Genomic DNA, 6,847 nt, shown 5'->3' with positions numbered 1-6,847 from the left:
AAGCCAAGGAGGGGTTGCTATGAGTCAGAGTCAACTTGACGGCACACATCTAACAACAAATACAGTTCTTTTGAATTCCTTATCAGAGAGCTCCAATGCTGCTTCTTCCTCAGGGATGTGTTCTGGGTCTCTATCCTGCTCCCTTGTTTCTACCACTTTATCTTGCTTCTTTGTTTGGACTGTGGTGGTCTCTCGTCTTTGAGACTTCATGGCATTATGGTATTTAGATCTCTGTTAAGTGTTTGTGAAGAGCAGCTAAGGGTGAATCAGGCTCTTCTTGGTGGTGGTTTATCGTTGGCTCATTGGTTGAAAAGGAAGTGGTGGCTCTCACTCAGTACATGAAGCTGCAGGAGGTGTGGGTGTAGTTGTGTCATATGAGGACTGTTGCTGTCTTCCACTCAGGTAGACAAGAATAACAATTGAATAACTATCAAAAAAGTAAAAGCAAATGGACAAAAAATACACTATATAATCTCACGAGAATAGTAACCAAAAGGAAAAAAAAAAGGGAAAAAGAAACAAAACAGAAAAAACCTGCAATATCTGAGGACAGCACAATAAGAGAAAAAAGGTAGAGGAGGAGAATAATGAAGAAAATATGTGAAAAACTTAAAAAGAAAAACAAGGAATGGGATTAACCACAAGAAAGACAAAAAAAAAAAAAAAATTTGCAGCCAGGAACAGGAAAAAGAAAAAAGCTGCAAAGTAGAATCTGAGAGGGGAAAAAATAAAGATAAATAGTAAAAAAGACAAAAGTAATAATAATAATAACAATAATAGTTTTAAAACAGGCAAAAACAAACAAACTGAAAAACAAAAAAGAAAAAATTGGGGCAGGGCAGGGCAGGACACCTAGGCTCCATCTGAGCACATAGACTGGGATGGAACGTGAGTGGGAGTAAGAGATTGCCGCACCTCTGTTCACCAAGAGAGTGTGGGGTATAACAGTAACAAGGGGAATGTCACACCTTTCCAGTCGTTTGGGTCTGGAATGTCCTTGGGGTTCCCAGTGAGTGGAACCTTTTCTTAAGTCCCTGGAATCTGGGAGAATGTTGTTGCTTTAAATATTCAAAATGGTCAAGCTTCTTGTAAACATTCAAAATGGCTATGTCCTCTGGATAGAGAAAAACTCCACAAGTCAGCCTGCCTTCTTCTTCGCTGCTTCCCTTTTTATTCCCTAGCCACCAGAGCAGTCATCTGTGCAGTCTCTGGCTAGCAGGGCTGCTTTTTAGGTTAATTCTTAGGCCCTACCACCACTTGGCAATATCCAATCTGTCTGTGCTGTCAGGATCGCTGCCAGACCGGAACTTCGTATGTCTCCTTTTTTGGTGTTTTCACGCAAATTTTTCTGCTAGATGGAGTTCAGTCCACTTTTATATCCTTCCCTTTAAGGTTTAGAGGTCCATGATTATCTTGTGTATCTGTGTTAATTGCTTCCCCTTTTCTTTGTTGAAGAGGGTCTGTGTAGTCTTTCTGCCTATTCTGCCATCTTGGCCAGAACTCTCTTTTAAACTTCTTCTTGTGATTTGGGTGAATGTTTACAGAGCAATTTCGCTTTCCATTCAACAGTATCGCAGGATGAGATTTTTCTTAAAGTAAAAGAATAATTTAAAAAGGAAAAACCAAACTCACTGCCGTGGAGTTGGATTCAACTCATAGTGACCCCTCTTTGTGTTTCCGAGCTGGTAACACTATCGAAGTAGATTGCCCACTCTTCCTTCCCAGGAGTGGCTGGTGGGTTTGAACCACCAGCCTTCTGGTTAGCAGTCAAATGCCTTAGACACTACGCTACCAGAGCTCTTTAAAGTAAAATTGTAAGTCCCAATTCTATCATTCTCCAAGGCTTGGTGTAAAGTGCCTCTTTGTAGTGCCATCTTTATTTAAGGAGGTCTGGTGGTATAGTGGTTTAGGCTATTGGCTGTTAACCAGAAGGCTGGTGGTTTGAACCTATCAGCTGCCCCATGAAGGAAAGATGAGGCAGTCTGCTTCTGTAAAGATTTACAGCCTTGGAAATCCAACAGGGTTCACTATGAATCTGAATTGACTTGATGGCAGTGGGTTTGGTTTTGGTTTGGTATTTCATTTTGGCTTATGCCAGGTATTGCCCCTACTTCACGAAATAGGCTTACGGGAGTTAAACAACACTTGCTCGTGCTTTTACAACTCAAATTTAGAGCTATCTTCAATGGCAATGGGTTTGGTTTTTGGTTTAACATCTTTATTTCTGCTGGAAAAACCTAAAAAGAATATATTTTCTTCAATAAATTAAATTACCAAACCTGTTACTGTTGAGTCAATTTGCACTCATGGTGGCCTCATGTGTTACAGAGTAGAATTGCTCCATAGGGTTTTCATGGTACCACTCCTGTTTCTACCCCTTGGTTCCTGGACCCGTGAATCCTGGCTATTGGAGAAACAGAACCTTATATCAGATGCTGGTTTAGAACGTATACAGCTTCCTGGAAACTAACTCCAGATAGATCAAAGACTTAAATGTGAAACCTAAATCTCTAAAGTTCATCAAAAGAAAAATAGGGGCATGTGATAGTTGGAACTGTGTGTCAAGCTGGCTGGACCACAGTTCTGTGTGGTTTAAGCTTTTGTGATGTGGTTATTCCCATGATGGGATCAGATGATTATGTTTTGAGCAGCCAATCTGTTGAAAGGGAGTTTTGCTAGGGGGTGTGGCTTGCTTCCAGTGTATCTATGGACATCCTGGGAAAAGAGACATTCCTCTTTGGATCGGGATTCTGTTGTGCTGCCTACAACTGTCTGTGAGCGAACAATCTACCATTCAGCCTGGAGATCTTGGATTCCTCATTCGTTGGAGTCAACAGCCAGTACACTGCCTGCCAACCTTGAGCTCCTCAGCCCCTGCAGCTGCAAGAGTCGGGAAAAGCCTCCAGCTTGATGTTTGATCCGAGACCTTTGGACTTGCCAGCTTCTTTAAGTGTGGGCTCTATATGCTCTAAACCAGCATCCAATATGTGGTTCTGTTTCTCCAATAGCCAGGATTCACGGTTCCAGGAACCAAGGGGTGGAAACAGGAGTGGTACCACTCACTATTACCCCTAGTGACCCACTCAAAAAAATTTTTGCTTCCTGTCCCTGCTACCCTATGCTCTGCTAGTCTGGAGATCTTAGTCCCAAAAGAAGGGACACTCCCACCTGGAGACACAATACTGATTGCATTGAACTAGAAATTAAGAATGCCACCCGGCCATATTGGCTTCCTCATGCGTCTGGATCAACAGACAAAGAAGGGCATTACTGTATTATCTGGTGTGATAGATCCTGATTACCAAGGGGAAATTGGATTGGCTTTACATGGAGGTAAAGAAGAATATGTCTGGAATATAGGAAATTCTTTAAGAGGTCTTTTAGTACTACCATGCCCTGTGATTTAAGTCAATGGAAAATTACAGCAACCCAATTCTGCTATGACTGCTAATGGCCCAGACTCTTCAGGAATGAAGGTTTGGGTCACCCCACCAGGCAAAGAACCACGACCAGCTGAGATGCTTGCTGAGGGCAAGGGAAATACAGAATGGGTGGTGGAAGAAGGTAGTTCTGAATATCAGCTATGACCATGTGACCAGCTGCAGAAATGAAGACTGTGATTGTTATATTTCTTCATTGTATATGTGCATCAAATATTTTTGTTTCCTTCTGTTATGAACTGTGAAATGTAAATAAGGTTAATGTATTTTGGTTGTATGTGTGTTAACGTATCATGTTAGGCACAAATATGACTCTGTAATTGTCCTTATTTAGAGATTATATATATATGGTTAAGAAGATGTGTATAACTGCCAAGTTGGCAAGGGGTGGACTGCGATAGTTGGTGCTGTGTGTCAACTTGGCTGGATCACAATTCTGTGTGGTTTAAGCTGTTGTGATGTGGCTATTCCCATGATGGGATCAGATGATTATGTTTTGAGCAGCCAGTCGGTTGAAAGGGAATTTCGCTAGGGTTGTGGCATGCTTCCAATATATCTATGGACATTCTGGGAAAAGAGACGTTCCTCTGTGGATTGAGATTCTGTTGTGCTGCCTACAACTATCCATGAGCGAACAATCCACCATTCATCCTGGAGATCTTGGATTCCTCATTCGTTGGCGTCAACAGCCAGTACACTGCCTGCCAACCTTCAGCTCTTCAGCCCTTGCAGCTGCAAGAGTTGGGAAAATCCTCCAGCTTGACATTTGATCCAAGAACTTTGGACTTGCCAGCTTCTATAAGTGTATGAGCCATTTTTCTAAGATAAATTTCTCCATCTCTCTCTCTATATAAGCTTTACTGGTTTTGTTTCTCTAGAGAACCCAGTCTAACACAGGGCAAATTTATGGGCATTAATTTATGGCATAAATAGATTGTTAAGCATAACCCAAAATACACAGCAGAAGATAAATTAAATGATTAGGACCTAAAAATTAAATTCTTAAGTGCATCAAAAGACTTCCCCAAAAGAGTAAAAAGAGAACCTACAGATTGGGAAAAAATATCCATCAATTACATATCTGACAAAAGACTTATCTCTGAAATTTATGGAAAACTCCTAGCACCTCAAAATCCAAAAGACAAACAATCCAATTAAAAAATGGGCAGAAGACATGAACAGACACTTCACCAAAGAAGATATTTAGGCAGCCAACAAACTCATGAAGAAATGTTCTCAATCTTTAGCCATTGTTGTTGTTGTTATGTGCTTTCAAGCCGTAGTTGTTGCTGTTGTCATGTGCTGTCGAGTTGGACCCAACTCATAACAACGTCTCCTTTGGTTTCTGAAGTGGTATCACTACGGAAGTAGATTGCCCAGCCTTCCATCCAAGGAGTGGCTGGTGAGCTTGAAACGTCAGCCTTCTGGTTAGCAGTCACTATGCTACCAGAGCTCTTCATTAGCCATTAGAGGGATGCAAATCAAAACAACAATGAGATACCATCTTATCCCAGAATTAATAGCAAAGTTCAACAAGTCTGAAAATAACAAATGTTGGTGAGGATGTGGAGAGATTGGGACTCTCATACACTGCTGGTGGGACTGTAAAATGATCAGTATGGTAATTCCTTCAAAAGTTGGAAAAAGAAACACCATTTGATCCAGCAGTCCCATTACTAACTGCTGTCGAGTCATTTAGACTCATAGCAACCCCACCTTGGGTTTCCTAGGTGGTATCTCTACAGAAGTAGATTGCCCAATCTTCCTTCACTGAGGAGTGGCTGGTGGGTTTGAACCATTAGCCTTCTAGTTAGCAATCAAATGCCTTAGGCACTATGCCACTAGAGCAATCCCATAACTAGGTATATATCCTAAAGGAGTGAGAGCTAGGACATGAATAGATGTATTCACACCCATGTTCATCACAGCACTATTCACAATAGCAAAGAGATGGAAACAACCTAAGTGCCCATCAGTGGAGGAATAGATAACTAAACTCTGGTACATACACACAAATACTATGCAACACTGAAGAATGTAGAATCTGCAAAACACTACGTAATGTGGATGAACTTGGAGAACATTATGCTGAGTGAAATAAGTCAGTGACAGAAAGACAAATATTGTATTAGTCCACTACTGTAAATAGTCAAGGAAAGATTTATACATAGAAGGGAACTTTCTTAGTTATCAGGGATGGAAGGGGTGGGGGAGGCAATTCCTAGATAGGTTTTGGGAAAAAAAAATATATATACACACACCAAAGATTACTGTTACCAGGGGTAGGAGGGAGGGGGAAAGGGGCATTGAGTTTATGCTAATTGTGGTGGAATATTTTGGAAAGGGATAGCAATAATGGTGGCACAATATGAAAAATATCAATGTGGAAGTTGTTATGTTGACGAATGTCTTGTTGTGTATGTTTTCATCACAATAAAAGTAAAAAAAAGAGTCCCAGAATAAGAAGAGAAACAAAGAAAGAGAATATACCAGTGAGCTTTTATTCTTAGTCATGGCTCCATGGGTTGACTACAGTTGATCTGGTCTAGGATTGACTTGGTTCGGTGGTTCTGCTTCAACTCTTTTGTGAGAAGGATGAGATATACAGAGCTCAGTTTTTGGTTATGTTGAAATGTTTATTAGATGTCCAGGAGATGGATTATTTGTAGTAAAGAGTTAAGAGAGAGCTCAAGCTTGAGATAGAAATTTAAAGCCTTGAGATTAAATGATATAGGAGTCAGTGTGGGTAAAAAAGACATGTCTAAGGACTGAACGCAAGAACACTTAAATATTTAGAGGTTGAAGAAATGTGAAGGTACCAGCAACAGAGACCTAGGGTTAGCTACTGGCACTATCTTGACCCCCTGGTCAAGTCTTGTAGCATAAGGGCTACCTCTTGCTTTTAGCTCAAGGACTCTTGATTGAAAAGACAGTCTTAATCCACATACAGGCTTCCTCATTACTTCTGCCTTCTAAGGTCTTGAACAGTGCAGGATGGTAGATAGCTTCATTCTTTAAATAAAATTGAGAGCTTAAAGTGTACCAGATGCTGCCCTAGGTGGTGGGGATATACCAGAAGGATTAAAAAAAAGGAAAAAGAATCTTGATCTTGTGAGATTTACATTCTAGTTGCGGCCAAATCTAAAACTAGAAGATGATTAAATAGGCATAAACAGCTGACAAAACAAATGTTCCTTTGGCACAGGTTCAAAATATTCATGGAAAAAATTGAGTAGTAGAAAATTGTCAGAGGCTTAGGCATGGGGTCTTTTAGGCACTTTGTCCCCACTCTAGCTAAAACTCTAGCTAAAACTCGGAAGGAAGATTGGGCAATCCTACTTCCGTAGTGATACTGCCTCGGAAACCCAAGGAGGGGTCGCTATGAGTCGGGGCCGACTCGACGGCAC

Source organism: Orycteropus afer, unplaced genomic scaffold (assembly GCF_000298275.1).
Source record: "Orycteropus afer afer isolate SDZICR_OR568_19922 unplaced genomic scaffold, OryAfe1.0 scaffold00166, whole genome shotgun sequence".
NCBI lineage: Eukaryota > Metazoa > Chordata > Mammalia > Tubulidentata > Orycteropodidae > Orycteropus > Orycteropus afer.
Note: the sequence above shows the minus strand (reverse complement) of the source record.